The sequence below is a fragment of the Triticum urartu genome, chromosome 7A, assembly GCF_056163025.1.
Source record: "Triticum urartu cultivar PI428250 chromosome 7A, HENAU_Tu73, whole genome shotgun sequence".
In the NCBI taxonomy this organism is placed as follows: Eukaryota; Viridiplantae; Streptophyta; class Magnoliopsida; order Poales; family Poaceae; genus Triticum; species Triticum urartu.
The window spans coordinates 272,715,257-272,731,316 of NC_141879.1; positions in this window are offsets into that span (position 1 = coordinate 272,715,257).

Below are 16,060 nucleotides of genomic sequence, written 5' to 3' on the forward strand. Positions count from 1 at the left end.
ATAATTTTCTATAAAATTTTGACTAAAAACGAAAGGTAGATGTACACTTATTCGCAGACTCTAATGGGATGCTAAACAATAAACAAAGGCATGAATCAAATGGATGATCTGAACCTAGTCCTTGTTTTCGTTTGAATTCTCACCTTCGTATCCTCCAAGTCTCCCCTGTTGTTGTCGTCCTACTCCTACCTACCTTCCATGCGAACTCGACCCATGACCGATTGTGGTAATAAAATGCATAAGTGTTACGTTTGATATATATGGACATTTTCTATTCCTAAATAACTACTCCCACCATTCCTAAATGTAAGTCATTTTAGAGATTCCAATGTGAACTACATACAAATGTATATAGACGCATTTTAGAGTATAGATTCACTCATTTTGCTTCACATGTAGTCTGCATTGGAATCTCTAAAAAGACTTATATTTAGAAACGGAGGCAGTACAATCCACCATCTATTTTTCAGGCAATGCAACCATGTCACATAAACAAGTCATGCATGCAAGCCATAAATTATATTTTTTTCATTACTATATACATGCAATGCTGCCACATCAATTTTTTTTAGATAAGAGGCCTTGACCCGACTTTATAAATAAAGCCACACGGCAGCGTCACAGACCCGAACACCCAAACAGATAACAAGAACCACGAATCCAGCGACCAAAAGCCTAGAAGAGGCGAAAGAAGTTCAGAGCGATACATGGCACCCTGCCATACACAGCGCGCAGGCCGGAGGGGAGAGATGACTAAGACCAACCGATAAAACCACCGCAACAGAGATCAGACGTTAGGACCCAGCCTAGAGAAGAAGGATGCCGAAGCCCGAATTTTGGCGATGAGCGCGTCCAGGGCATCCCGATCGTCTTCTTTAGTCAATAATCTCCACCGCTGCAAGATGATACAAGATTTGAAAAGAACATCAGCAGGTTTAGATGGAAAGATATGCTCGATAGTAAATTTGTTCCTAGTAGTCCAAAGAGACCAACATAAGGCACCCAAGCCAACCCAGAACACCCTCTTAGTAACCCCAACCAGAACCTTGGCTAGGGTTCTAAGCTCAGAGAAGGACGAGGGATTCCAAGAGACTTGAAGCCAAGATCTGACGCAACTCCAAACGAACTTAGCCAAGACACAATGAAAAAAGATGTGGTCCGTATTTTCCAAGGCACCACAAAGGTGACAGAACTCTGAACCCGGACCATTGTGCTTGCGAATCTGATCAGCCGCAGGGAGGCGGCCTCTGAAGGCTTGCCAAAGAAATATCTTAATCTTAGGAGGCACTTTGGACTTCCAGATGTTAGAGAATCTGTTCGAGGGGGTACCTCCGATAAGCCTAGAATAAAGAGACTTGACCGAAAACCTGCCAGAAGACGAATGAGGCCAAACTACAGAATCCGGAGCCTCCGAGAGCACAGGGAAGAGGGCAGAAATACTTTGCCAATCCTCTAACTCTTCAGGAGACAGGGAGCGGCGAAAAGCCAGGTCCCAATTATTATCTGCCACCTCCGCGATGAAGATGTCCGGCTTAGGACAGTAAGAAAACAAAACCGGGAATTGAGTAGCCAGAGGAGCATCTCCACACCACCAATCCCGCCAAAAACGAACAGAACTACCAGTGCCCACGATAAACTTAACATGCTCCAAAAAGATCGGTCTGACTTTGACAAGGTTCTTCCAGAATTGAGACCCTCGTCCAGCAGAAGCAAACAGGGGGCTAGATTGAGGGAAATACTTAGCCTTGAGGATAGAATACCAAAGTGAGTCGGCCCCAGTAGTCATAATTTTCCACCACCATTTAATTAATAAGCATTTGTTCATCACCAAGGTATTAATAATGCCTAACCCCCCAAGGTTCTTAGGCCGACACATAAGCTGCCACTTGACTAGTCTATATTTCCGCTTATTATCAGCCGCATTCCAATAAAAGGCACCCCTGTGTTTGTCAAAGCCAGCGTGAATACCCGCCGAAAGGAGATAGAAACCCATGAGGAACATAGGAAGGGAAGAAAGACAGGAGTTGATTAAGGCCACCTTGCCAGCGTTAGTATTGTATCTCCCTCGCCAAGGAAGGACCCTGTTCCCCACTTTAGCAACAGCCGGGGCAAAGTTCTTAGCACGAAGTTTAAAAGGAGAAATTGGGAGGCCCAGATATTTGAAAGGGAAGGAACCTAAAGAACAGTTAAGAAGCCTGGCCATACGCAGGGCTTCTGCATCATTCACACCAGTAACTAGAACCTCACTCTTGGAAAAGTTAATCTTCAAGCCAAAGACCGCTTCAAAGCAAAGAAGGATGAATTTTAAATTAGCAATACACGCATCATCCAACTCAACCATAATGATCGTATCATCGGCATACTGAAGGTGCGAAACCCCTTCCGGGAGGAGATGAGAGACCACCGGGCTAATGTGACCACATTGAGTCGCCCTCGTGAGCATACAAGAAAAGGCATCAGCTACAAAATTGAAAAGGACAGGGGAGGCAGGATCCCCTTGACGAAGACCCCTGCCATTGGCAAAAAAATTACTAATATGCCCATTCACTGAAACAGCAGTGTGGCCCCCAGTAACCAACTGCATGATACGATGCACATAAGCTCCATCAAAACCTTTCGCGAGCAAGACCTGCTTAAGAAAAGACCAGCTGACCGAGTCGTAAGCTTTCTCAAAGTCTAACTTAAGAATAACCACTTTAGAGACCCGAGAGTGCAGGTCATGCACAATTTCATGCAAAGAGAGGATACCATCTAAAATAAAGCGACCCTTAATGAAAGCAGATTGGAAGGGACTAATAACTCTATGAGCAACCGGAGAGAGGCGGTTAGCGAATCCCTTAGCCGGGAATTTGGCAAAATTGTTAATCAGCGCAATAGGACGAAATTGAGAGATTAGTTCAGCCCCCTTGACCTTGGGAATCAGAGAAATGACGGCATAGTTCAAGCGGGAAATATCGATATAGCCAAGGCAAAAGCCCTGTATGACCCTGCAAACCAGCTGCTTTAACTAAGGCCAGAATTTTCAAAAAAAGGAATAGAAAAGCCATCAGGCCCAGAGGCCGCATTCGGGTTAGCGGAGTTAACTATGTCCCAGATTTCCTGATCAGAAAAGGGGATCATCAACGCGACGTTGTCCTCGGCCGAAACTTTTAAACCCATGTTCCAGAGAGAAGGGGAGATCGAGAGGCCCGAAGGAGGTTTCGCCTCAAGTAAAGTAGAGAAGAAGTCCCGCACATGGTTCATAATAACAGATTGGTCCGAAGACCGCACCCCATTGATGAGCAGGTTGTTGATACCACAACGCCTCCTCCGACCGTTCGCAATGGCAAAAAAATATGCAGTGGGGGAATCGCCCTTTAGCGTCCAATTAAGCGTACCCCGCTGGCGCCAATACACCTCAGCCTGATGGTGTAACTGCGGTAAGGTAGCCTCGAGGTTATACCTCACAGACCACCCATCCTCGGAAAGACCAGCAGAGTCAGCAGTCAAGTCTAGAGCCAAGATTTGGGTTTCGAGGAAATCTTTGGAGCAGCGTTCCTCCGCCACACGGTTACGGGACCAGCCTCTAAGAAACTTACGCAGATTGTAGGAGCAAGAATGCCAATCATCCAGAGGACCAAAGGAGCACGAGTTAGAGGAGAGCAGATGGGAAATCTTCACGGCAAGCATATCACAAAAACCATCAACGAGTAACCAGGAGGCATCAAATTGAAATCTGGCCGGAGGTCTAAGGTTAATAGAACCGTCGTCAACAATGAGAGGGGTATGATCAGAGTCAACAATACATTTGGCACCAAGGGAGGCCCTAGGAAAGAGGGAGTCCCACCTAGGACAGATGAAAACTCTATCAAGCACGGACCTAATAGGATTAACCTGGTGATTAGACCAAGTAAAGCGGGCTCCAACCCGGGGAAGTTCACGAAAAGCAAAGGAGCTAATAAACTCATTAAAAGCATTCGCTAAAGGCCAAGAGAAGATATCGTTGCTTTTATCAGAGGGGGGGCGAAGAAGGTTAAAATCACCCCCGATAACCATCGGGAGGTTACATGATTCGATCTTCACAGAAAGTTCGTTAAGAAACAGAGGGGCAATAGAGTGATCAGCAGGCCCATAAACCACTATTACCTCCATTAGAGTATTCAACGCTTCAAGACAGAGAACATCACTAACCCAAAAGATCCCATGGTCATAGGCAACAACATCGAAGATGTCCTTATTCGAGCCTAACAAAATCCCACCCGAGTGGCCCGAAGAAGGTAAAACATGCCAATCAAATCTATCCATACCCACGATGGCAGATAGTTCATTAGGGGAAAAGGACTCCTTAAAAGTTTCAACCAACCCCGCGAAGTCAATATGGTTCGAGCGAATCAAATCTTTTATTTGGTCACGATGCCCCCTAGCACCGAACCCTCTAATATTCCAAAATAAAGTTTTCATTTATAAGAAAGATTCTTAATGCGGAGACTGGACCTGCTAGGAGCCGCGCAGGTTTTAACTCTTTTAGAAGTGCCCCTCCTGGAGGGACCAGGTTGGGGCTGGCCACTACCAACACCCAGACCCGCCTCCGGACCCAGAGGACCAATAGACACAGTAGCCTCGGAGGCAACGGCCTCCTTAGCTTTGGCAATGGCCGCCTGAGCAGCCTCATTAGCCCGAATGATTGCAAGAAGAGAGCTAGGAGAGCCCACATTAGAGTCAACCACCACACCCACATCCGACATGATTTTAAAAAGATGATTATCCGACAGAGTAGGTAGAACCAGATGAACCGGAGAGGAACCAACGACATGAGTGGGAAGAATACCTGGGGTAGGAAGATCCTTCGCAGCAGCCCGCTTTTCCGCCCGCTCCAGTACAGAAACACCCAAGTTGGCCACCTGCCGATCTTTGCGGGCCGTAGACGCCGGCGACCGAATCGCCTGCGACCGAGGCATGGGGGAAGCCGAAGACGGACCAGAGCGAGACATGGACCCAAGCTCCTTGTCGAGGCGACGACAGTGGATTGTTTGGAGCCCAGAGAGTTCCTGCTCTTAGCTGAGAATTTGCGCACCGAGGATTTGTTCTTCCGCTGGGACTGGGCACCCACCACATCACGCTCAGGGGAGTCAGGGAGATCCTCAATCCCGGAGAGGGTGGGGGAGATCGGGCGGGCTGGGAGGTTGGAGCAAGCACCAGACATGGGGGTAGCCGCCACAGACGGAAACTTCAGAGAAGCAGCATCAGGAACATCCGCCATGGAGTTAGTAGGAGGGATCGCCAAAGACTCCCGGGGGCCAGCACCAGAGGGAGCTTGAGACTGGAACAATTCCCTTTCAGACTCAGCCAAGCCATCCCATTCAGATTGGGTGAAACGGAGATTGGAGCCATCACTCTGGTTGTTACCACCCATCGATCCATCCCCGTCCTTATCGTGTTTATCTGTGGGATTAGAAGGAGGAGAAGGGGGGGTTGAAAGGCAGCCGCCCCCTCCACCCGCACCCTGAGCCTGATACCGTTTGGAGAGGGGGAAATGTCGATCGAACCATGAACACAACTCGGATCCAGGCACCAAATCTTCACCCTAGCGGGGCCAACCTTAGTCAGAGATTCCGAGTCCACCTCCACGGGCTTCCCAATTAGAACCCCCACCGCCATGAGAAAAGCAGACGAGCGGAGACCAGCTGGTAGATCATCAATGAGCACCCAGACCTGAGAGAGAGGGCCAACCGCCGTACCATTGCAGGTCGCCGGCTTGACCGAGACGACCAGTTGATTGAGGGGCAGGGTAAAGCTGGTACAGGAAGCAATCATCCGCAGGCATTCCTTGGAAGGGAACACCACTGAAAACTCATGTTCAAATATCTGAGCCACTTGCCAGTCCCATCCAGCCTCATCCCAGATCCGGAGCCCATCGAGTAAGGTTTTGTTGGGGAACGTAGTAATTTCAAAAAAATTCCTACGCACACGCAAGATCATGGTGATGCATAGCAACAAGAGGGGAGAGTGTGATCTACGTACCCTTGTAGACCGCAGCGGAAGCGTTAGCACAACACGGTTGATGTAGTCGTACGTATTCACGGCCCGACCGATCAAGCACCGAAACTACGGCACCTCCGAGTTCTAGCACACGTTCAGCACGATAACGATCCCCGGACTCCGATCCAGCAAAGTGTCGGGGAAGAGTTCCGTTAGCACGACGGCGTGGTGACGATCTTGATGTACTACCGTCGCAGGGCTTCGCCTAAGCACCGCTACAATATTATCGAGGACTATGGTGGAAGGGGGCACCACACACGGTTAAGAATATGATCACGTGGATCAACTTGTGTGTCTAGGGGTGCCCCTTTCCCCCGTATATAAAGGATCAAAGGGGGGGTGCGGCCGGCCAGGAGGAGGGCGCGCCAGGAGGAGTCCTACTCCCACCGGGAGTAGGATTCCCCCCTTTCCTAGTTGGAATAGGATTCGGGAGGGGGAAAGAGGAGACAGAGAAGGAAAGGGGGGGCGCCGCCCCCCTCTCCTTATCCTATTCGGACTAGGGGGGAGGGGGGAGCGGCCCAGCCCTGGACACCTCTCCTCTCTTCCACTAAAGCCCACTAAGGCCCATATACCTCCCGGGGGGTTCCGGTAACCTCCCGGTTCCGGTAAAATCCCGATTTCACCCGGAACACTTCCGATATCCAAATATAGGCTTCCAATATATCAATCTTTATGTCTCGACCATTTCGAGACTCCTCGTCATGTCCGTGATCACATCCGGGACTCCGAACAAACTTCTGTACATCAAAATGCATAAACTCATAATATAACTGTCATCGAAACCTTAAGCGTGCGGACCCTACGGGTTCGAGAACAATGTAGACATGACCGAGACACGTCTCCGGTCAAAAACCAATAGCGGAACCTGGATGCTCATATTGGCTCCTACATATTCTACGAAGATCTTTTATCGGCCAGACCGCATAACAACATACGTTGTTCCCTTTGTCATCGGTATGTTACTTGCCCGAGATTCGATCGTCGGTATCTCAATACCTAGTTCAATCTCGTTACAGGCAAGTCTCTTTACTCATTCCGTAATACATCATCTCACAACTAACTCATTAGTTGCAATGCTTGCAAGGCTTATGTGATGTGCATTACCGAGAGGGCCTAGAGATACCTCTCCGACAATCGGAGTGACAAATCCTAATCTCGAAATACGCCAACCCAACATGTACCTTTGGAGACACCTGTAGAGCACCTTTATAATCACCCAGTTACGTTGCGATGTTTGGTAGCACACAAAGTGTTCCTCCGGCAAATGGGAGTTGCATAATCTCATAGTCATAGGAACATGTATAAGTCATGAAGAAAGCAATAGCAACATACTAAACGATCGGGTGCTAAGCTAATGGAATGGGTCATGTCAATCAGATCATTCACCTAATGATGTGATCCCGTTAATCAAATAACAACTCTTTGTCCATGGTTAGGAAACATAACCATTTTTGATTAACGAGCTAGTCAAGTAGAGGCATACTAGTGACACTCTGTTTGTCTATGTATTCACACATGTATTATGTTTCCGGTTAATACAATTCTAGCATGAATAATAAATATTTATCATGATATAAGGAAATAAATAATAACTTTATTATTGCCTCTAGGGCATATTTCCTTCAGTCTCCCACTTGCACTAGAGTCAATAATCTAGACACAGTAATGATTCTAACACCCATGGAGCCTTGGTGCTGATCATGTTTTGCTCGTGGAAGAGGCTTAGTCAACGGGTCTGCTACATTCAGATCCGTATGTATCTTGCAAATCTCTATGTCTCCCACCTGGACTAGATCCCGGATGGAATTGAAGCGTCTCTTGACGTGCTTGGTTCTCTTGTGAAATCGGGATTCCTTTGCCATGGCAATTGCACCAGTATTGTCACAAAAGATTTTCATTGGACCCGATGCACTAGGTATGACACCTAGATCGGATATGAACTCCTTCATCCAGACTCCTTCATTTGCTGCTTCCGAAGCAGCTATGTATTCTGCTTCACACGTAGATCCCGCCACGACGCTTTGTTTAGAACTGCACCAACTGACAGCTCCACCGTTTAATGTAAACACGTATCCGGTTTGCGATTTAGAATCGTCCGGATCAGTGTCAAAGTTCGCATCAACGTAACCATTTACGATGAGCTCTTTGTCACCTCCATAAACGAGAAACATATCCTTAGTCCTTTTTAGGTATTTCAGGATGTTCTTGACCGCTGTCCAGTGATCCACTCCTGGATTACTTTGGTACCTCCCTGCTAGACTTATAGCAAGGCACACATCAGGTCTGGTACACAGCATTGCATACATGATAGAGCCTATGGCTGAAGCATAGGGAACATCTTTCATTTTCTCTCTATCTTCTGCAGTGGTCGGGCATTGAGTCTTACTCAACTTCACACCTTGTAACACAGGCAAGAACCCTTTCTTTGCTTGATCCATTTTGAACTTCTTCAAAACTTTGTCAAGGTATGTGCTTTGTGAAAGTCCAATTAAGCGTCTTGATCTATCTCTATAGATCTTAATGCCTAATATGTAAGCAGCTTCACCAAGGTCTTTCATTGAAAAACTCTTATTCAAGTATCCCTTTATGCTATCCAGAAATTCTATATCATTTCCAATTAGTAATATGTCATCCACATATAATATCAGAAATGCTACAGAGCTCCCACTCACTTTCTTGTAAATACAGGCTTCTCCAAAAGTCTGTATAAAACCAAATGCTTTGATCACACTATCAAAGCGTTTATTCCAACTCCGAGAGGCTTGCACCAGTCCATAAATGGATCGCTGGAGCTTGCACACTTTGTTAGCTCCCTTTGGATCGACAAAACCTTCTGGTTGCATCATATACAACTATTCTTCCAGAAATCCATTCAGGAATGCAGTTTTGACATCCATCTGCCAAATTTCATAATCATAAAATGCGGCAATTGCTAACATGATTCGGACAGACTTAAACATCGCTACGGGTGAGAAGGTCTCATCGTAGTTAATCCCTTGAACTTGCCGAAAACCTTTTGCGACAAGTCGAGCTTTGTAGACAGTAATATTACCGTCAGTGTCAGTCTTCTTCTTGAAGATCCATTTATTCTCAATTGCTTGCCGATCATTGGGCAAGTCAACCAAAGTCCATACTTTATTCTCATACATGGATCCCATCTCAGATTTCATGGCTTCAAGCCATTTTGCGGAATCTGGGCTCACCATCGCTTCTTCATAGTTGTAGGTTCATCATGATCTAGTAGCATGACTTCCAGAACAGGATTACCGTACCACTCTGGCGCGGATCTCACTCTGGTTGATCTACGAGGTTCAGTAGTATCTTGTTCTGAAGTTTCATGATCATTATCATTAGCTTCCTCACTAATTGGTGTAGGTGTCGCAGAAACAGGTTTCTGTGATGTACTACTTTCCAATAAGGGAGTAGGTACAGTTACCTCGTCAAGTTCTACTTTCCTCCCACTCACTTCTTTCGAGAGAAACTCCTTCTCCAGAAAGTTTCCGAATTTAGCAACAAAAGTCTTGCCTTCGGATCTGTGATAGAAGGTGTATCCAATAGTTTCCTTTGGATATCCTATGAAGACACATTTCTCCGATTTGGGTTTGAGCTTATCAGGTTGAAGCTTTTTCACATAAGCATCGCAGCCCCAAACTTTCAGAAACGACAACTTTGGTTTCTTGCCAAACCACAGTTCATAAGGCGTCGTCTCAACGGATTTTGATGGTGCCCTATTTAATGTGAATGCGGCCGTCTCTAGAGCGTATCCCCAAAACGATAGCGGTAAATCAGTAAGAGACATCATAGATCGCACCATATCTAGTAAAGTACGATTACGATGTTCGGACACACCATTACGCTGTGGTGTTCCGGGTGGCATGAGTTGCGAAACTATTCCACATTGTTTCAAATGTACACCAAACTCGTAACTCAAATATTCTCCTCCACGATCAGATCGTAGGAATTTTATTTTCTTGTTACGATGATTTTCAACTTCACTCTGAAATTCTTTAAACTTTTCAAACGTTTCAGACTTGTTTTTCATTAAGTAGATATACCCATATCTGCTTAAGTCATCTGTGAAGGTGAGAAAATAACGATATCCGCCACAAGCCTCAACATTCATCGGACCACATACATCTGTATGTATGATTTCCAACAAATCTGTTGCTCTCTCCATAGTACCGAAGAATGGTGTTTTTGTCATTTTACCCATAAGGCACGGTTCGCAAGTACCAAGTGATTCATAATCAAGTGGTTCCAAAAGCCCATCAGTATTGAGTTTCTTCATGCGCTTTATACCGATATGACCCAAACGGCAGTGCCACAAATAAGTTGCACTATCATTATCAACTCTGCATCTTTTGGCTTCAACACTATGAATATGTGTGTCACTACTATCGAGATTTAATAAGAATAGACCACTCTTTAAGGGTGCATGACCATAAAAGATATTACTCATGTAAATAGAACAACCATTATTCTCTGATTTAAATGAATAACCGTCTCGCATCAAACAAGATCCAGATATAATGTTCATGCTCAACGCTGGCACCAAATAACAATTATTTAGGTCTAATACTAATCCCGAAGGTAGATGTAGAGGTAGCGTCCCGACTGCGATCACATCGGCTTTGGAACCATTTCCCACGCGCATCGTCACCTCGTCCTTAGCCAATCTTCGCTTAATCCGTAGTCCCTGTTTTGAGTTGCAAATATTAGCAACAGAACCAATATCAAATACCCAGGTGCTACTGCGAGCATTAGTAAGGTACACATCAATAACATGTATATCACATATACCTTTGTTCACCTTGCCATCATTCTTATCCGCCAAATACTTGGGGCAGTTCCGCTTCCAGTGACCAGTCTGCTTGCAGTAGAAGCACTCAGTTTCAGGCTTAGGTCCAGGTTTGGGTTTCTTCTCTTGAGTAGCAACTTGCTTGCTGTTCTTTTTGAAGTTCCCCTTCTTCTTCCCTTTGCCCTTTTTCTTGAAACTAGTGGTCTTGTTGACCATCAACACTTGATGCTCCTTCTTGATTTCTACCTTCGCAGCTTTCAGCATTGCGAAGAGCTCGGGAATAGTCTTATTCATCCCTTGCATATTATAGTTCATCACGAAGCTCTTGTAGCTTGGTGGCAGTGATTGGAGAATTCTGTCAATGACGCAATCATCTGGAAGATTAACTCCCAATTGAATCAAGTGATTATTATACCCAGACATTTTGAGTATATGCTCACTGACAGAACTGTTCTCCTCCATCTTGCAGCTATATAACTTATTGGAGACTTCATATCTTTCAATCCGGGCATTTGCTTGAAATATTAACTTCAACTCCTGGAACATCTCATATGCTCCATGACGTTCAAAACGTCGTTGAAGTCCCGATTCTAAGTCGTAAAGCATGGCACACTGAACTATCGAGTAGTCATCAGCTTTGGTCTGCCAGACGTTCATAACATCTGGTGTTGCTCCAGCAGCAGGCCTGGCACCCAGCGGTGCTTCCAGGACGTAATTCTTCTGTGCAGCAATGAGGATAATCCTCAAGTTAAGGACCCAGTCCGTGTAATTGCTACCATCATCTTTCAACCTTGCTTTCTCAAGGAACGCATTAAAATTCAACGGAACAACAGCACGGGCCATCTATCTACAATCAAACATAAATAAGCAAGATACTATCAGGTACTAAGTTCATGATAAATTTAGGTTCAATTAATCATATTACTTAAAGAACTCCCACTTAGATAGACATCCCTCTAATCCTCTAAGTGATTACGTGATCCAAATCAAATAAATCATGTCCGATCATCACGTGAGATGGAGTAGTTTCATTGGTGAACATCACTATGTTGATCATATCTACTATGTGATTCACGCTTGACCTTTCGGTCTCCGTGTTCCGAGGCCATATCTGTATATGCTTGGCTCGTCAAGTATAACCTGAGTATTCCGCGTGTGCAACTGTTTTGCACCCGTTGTATTTGAACGTAGAGCCTATCACACCCGATCATCACGTGGTGTCTCAGCACGAAGAACTTTCGCAACGGTGCATACTCAGGGAGAACACTTCTTGATAATTAGTGAGAGATCATCTTATAATGCTACCGTCAATCAAAGCAAGATAAGATGCATAAAAGATAAACATCACATGCAATCAATATAAGTGATATGATATGGCCATCATCATCTTGTGCTTGTGATCTCCATCTTCGAAGCACCGTCGTGATCACCATCGTCACCGGCGCGACACCTTGATCTCCATCGTAGTATCATTGTCGTCTCGCCAATCTTATGCTTCCACGACTATCGCTACCGTTTAGTGATAAAGTAAAGCATTACAGCGCGATTGCATTGCATACAATAAAGCGACAACCATATGGCTCCTGCCAGTTGCCGATAACTCGGTTACAAAACATGATCATCTCATACAATAAAATTTAGCATCATGTCTTGACCATATCACATCACAACATGCCCTGCAAAAACAAGTTAGACGTCCTCTACTTTGTTGTTGCAAGTTTTACGTGGCTGCTACGGGCTTAAGCAAGAACCAATCTTACCTACGCATCAAAACCACAACGATAGTTTGTCAAGTTGGTGTTGTTTTAACCTTCGCAAGGACCGGGCGTAGCCACACTCGGTTCAACTAAAGTTGGAGAAACTGTCACCCGCTAGCCACCTTTGTGCAAAGCACATCGGGAGAACTGGTCTCGCGTAAGCGTACGCGTAATGTCGGTCCGGGCCGCTTCGTCCAACAATACCGCCAAACCAAAGTATGACATGCTAGTAAGCAGTATGACTTATATCGCCCACAACTCACTTGTGTTCTACTCGTGCATATAACATCAACACATAAAACCTAGGCTCGGATACCACTGTTGGGGAACGTAGTAATTTCAAAAAATTTCCTACGCACACGCAAGATCATGGTGATGCATGGCAACGAGAGGGGAGAGTGTGATCTACGTACCCTTGTAGACCGCAACGGAAGCGTTAGCACAACGCGGTTGATGTAGTCGTACGTCTTCACGGCCCGACCGATCAAGCACCGAAACTACGGCACCTCCGAGTTCTAGCACACGTCCAGCTCGATGACGATCCCCGGACTCCGATCCAGCAAAGTGTCGGGGAAGAGTTCCGTCAGCACGACGGCGTGGTGACGATCTTGATGTACTACCGTCGCAGGGCTTCGCCTAAGCACCGCTACAATATTATCGAGGACTATGGTGGAAGGGGGCACCGCACACGGTTAAGAATATGATCACGTGGATCAACTTGTGTGTCTAGGGGTGCCCCTTGCCCCCGTAAATAAAGGATCAAAGGGGGCGGGGGGTGCGGCCGGCCAGGAGGAGGGTGCGCCAGGAGGAGTCCTACTCCCACCGGGAGTAGGATTCCCCCCTTTCCTAGTTGGAATAGGATTTGGGAGGGGGAAAGAGGAGAGAGAGAAGGAAAGGGGGGGGCGCCGCCCCCCTCTCCTTATCCTATTCGGACTAGGGGGGAGGGGCGCGCGGCCCAGCCCTGGCCACCTCTCCTCTCTTCCACTAAAGCCCACTAAGGCCCATATACCTCCCGGGGGGTTCCGGTAACCTCCCGGTACTCCGGTAAAATCCCGATTTCACCCGGAACACTTCCGATATCCAAATATAGGCTTCCAATATATCAATCTTTATGTCTCGACCATTTCGAGACTCCTCGTCATGTCCGTGATCACATCCGGGACTCCGAACAAACTTCGGTACATCAAAATGCATAAACTCATAATATAATTGTCATCGAAACCTTAAGCGTGCGGACCCTACGGGTTCGAGAACAATGTAGACATGACCGAGACACGTCTCTGGTCAATAACCAATAGCGGAACCTGGATGCTCATATTGGCTCCTACATATTCTACGAAGATCTTTTATCGGCCAGACCGCATAACAACATACGTTGTTCCCTTTGTCATCGGTATGTTACTTGCCCGAGATTCGATCGTCGGTATCTCAATACCTAGTTCAATCTCGTTACCGGCAAGTCTCTTTACTCGTTCCGTAATACATCATCTCACAACTAACTCATTAGTTGCAATGCTTGCAAGGCTTATGTGATGTGCATTACCGAGAGGGCCTAGAGATACCTCTCCGACAATCGGAGTGACAAATCCTAATCTCGAAATACGCCAACCCAACATGTACCTTTGGAGACACCTGTAGAGCACCTTTATAATCACCCAGTTACGTTGTGACGTTTGGTAGCACACAAAGTGTTCCTCCGGCAAATGGGAGTTGCATAATCTCATAGTCATAGGAACATGTATAAGTCATGAAGAAAGCAATAGCAACATACTAAACGATCGGGTGCTAAGCTAATGGAATGGGTCATGTCAATCAGATCATTCACCTAATGATGTGATCCCGTTAATCAAATAACAACTCTTTGTCCATGGTTAGGAAACATAACCATCTTTGATTAACGAGCTAGTCAAGTAGAGGCATACTGGTGACACTCTGTTTGTCTATGTATTCACACATGTATTATGTTTCCGGTTAATACAATTCTAGCATGAATAATAAACATTTATCATGATATAAGGAAATAAATAATAACTTTATTATTGCCTCCAGGGCATATTTCCTTCAGGTTTGGGGAGAAATCTTCTGGTCCTTCACATGAACAATAGCAGCATTCGAAAGCGAGGGGCCACCTCCAGAGTAGGCAGATCAGAATCAAAAGCAAAGAAGGCACATCCAGGAAGGCCCGTGCCATATTGGAGGAGAGAGGGGGATTTCAATCTATTCATGCAATTGACCGTGAGGTGCCCATCAGTTCGGCAAATCAAACGGAAAGGGGGGTTGGTACAGCGAGATTGGAAGTGATTGGGCTTCTGGCAGGCGAAGCAGGTAAGCGCAGAAGGGTTGCTATGGGAGGCAGAGGATGGGCGGGGATGCGGGAGGGGGGAGGAGGAGGCAGGATCCCATCCCCCATCCCCGGAGAGGAGGAAGAGCCAGGGAAAGGACCGGAGGGACGCCGCGCCGGCCCCACGAAGGAACGGTGCGGCGGACGGGCTCCCACACCCGCACCAGCTGGGCGAGGGGGAGGAGGGAAACACCCCGGGGCAGGAGCGCCGCGCCCCGCGCCGTGCACAGGTAGAGAGCTTGAGGAAGAAGAGCCCCCACCACCAGAGGCTGCCGCCGCCTCCCATGAATCCACCACAGGAGGAGGAGAAGGACCAGATCCAGGCCGCGGAGGCCCAAAACCAAGGACGCGCCCCTGCTCCGAGCTCTGCGACCAATCCGGACCCGCAGCCCAGGCCGCACGATCCCGAGCCGCCTGCTCGCGGGCCGCCTGCCCCGCCTCCAGCTTGGAGCGAAGCTCAGCCTCGAGCTCCAGATCCAACACCGACGAGGGCGACGCCTCGCGCGGCCGCTTACAGCCCGACACGGCCTCACACGAGGAGCCCCGAGATTTGTCCATGGAGAGCACCGCGGCAAAGGAGAGGAGAAGGGGAGGAGGAGGGCTAGATCTGACGAGACGACGGATGGGAAGGCGATGACGGCGTAGATCTGCAGCGGAAGCCGGAAACCCTAACAGAGGGGGGAAGGAGCCACGAGGGATCCATAAGTACCCGGTCGAGGCCATGCCCGCCTGGGCCCGATGGATTGAATGGGCCAACGAAGAGGGGGGAGGAGGCAGCACTGCGGGCGCCCTAACTGGGCCAAAAGAAGCTAAAGGGGGAAAGTCAATGATAGACGAGAGGGGGGGAGGAGATGGCCCACCTGGCGAGGCAACAACGAGAGGCCCAGCAAGCCCCCCAGATGGCCCATCCAGCGGCCCAATAGCCAACGGAGCGGCCACCAGATCTAGGTCAAACGGCACCGACGGCACCAACCGCCTCGGGAGCCCCGCCGGCGGCGGCGCGGCAGACGGGGATGCACCACGCGAGGAAGATGAAGAAGAAGGTGAAGATGAAGAAGATGGGGAGCCACCAAGCCCCCCATCAGGGGCGACATCCAGCAGCCCAGACCCAGAAGAAGCAACCGAGCCCTTACCGGCCCTGCCCCG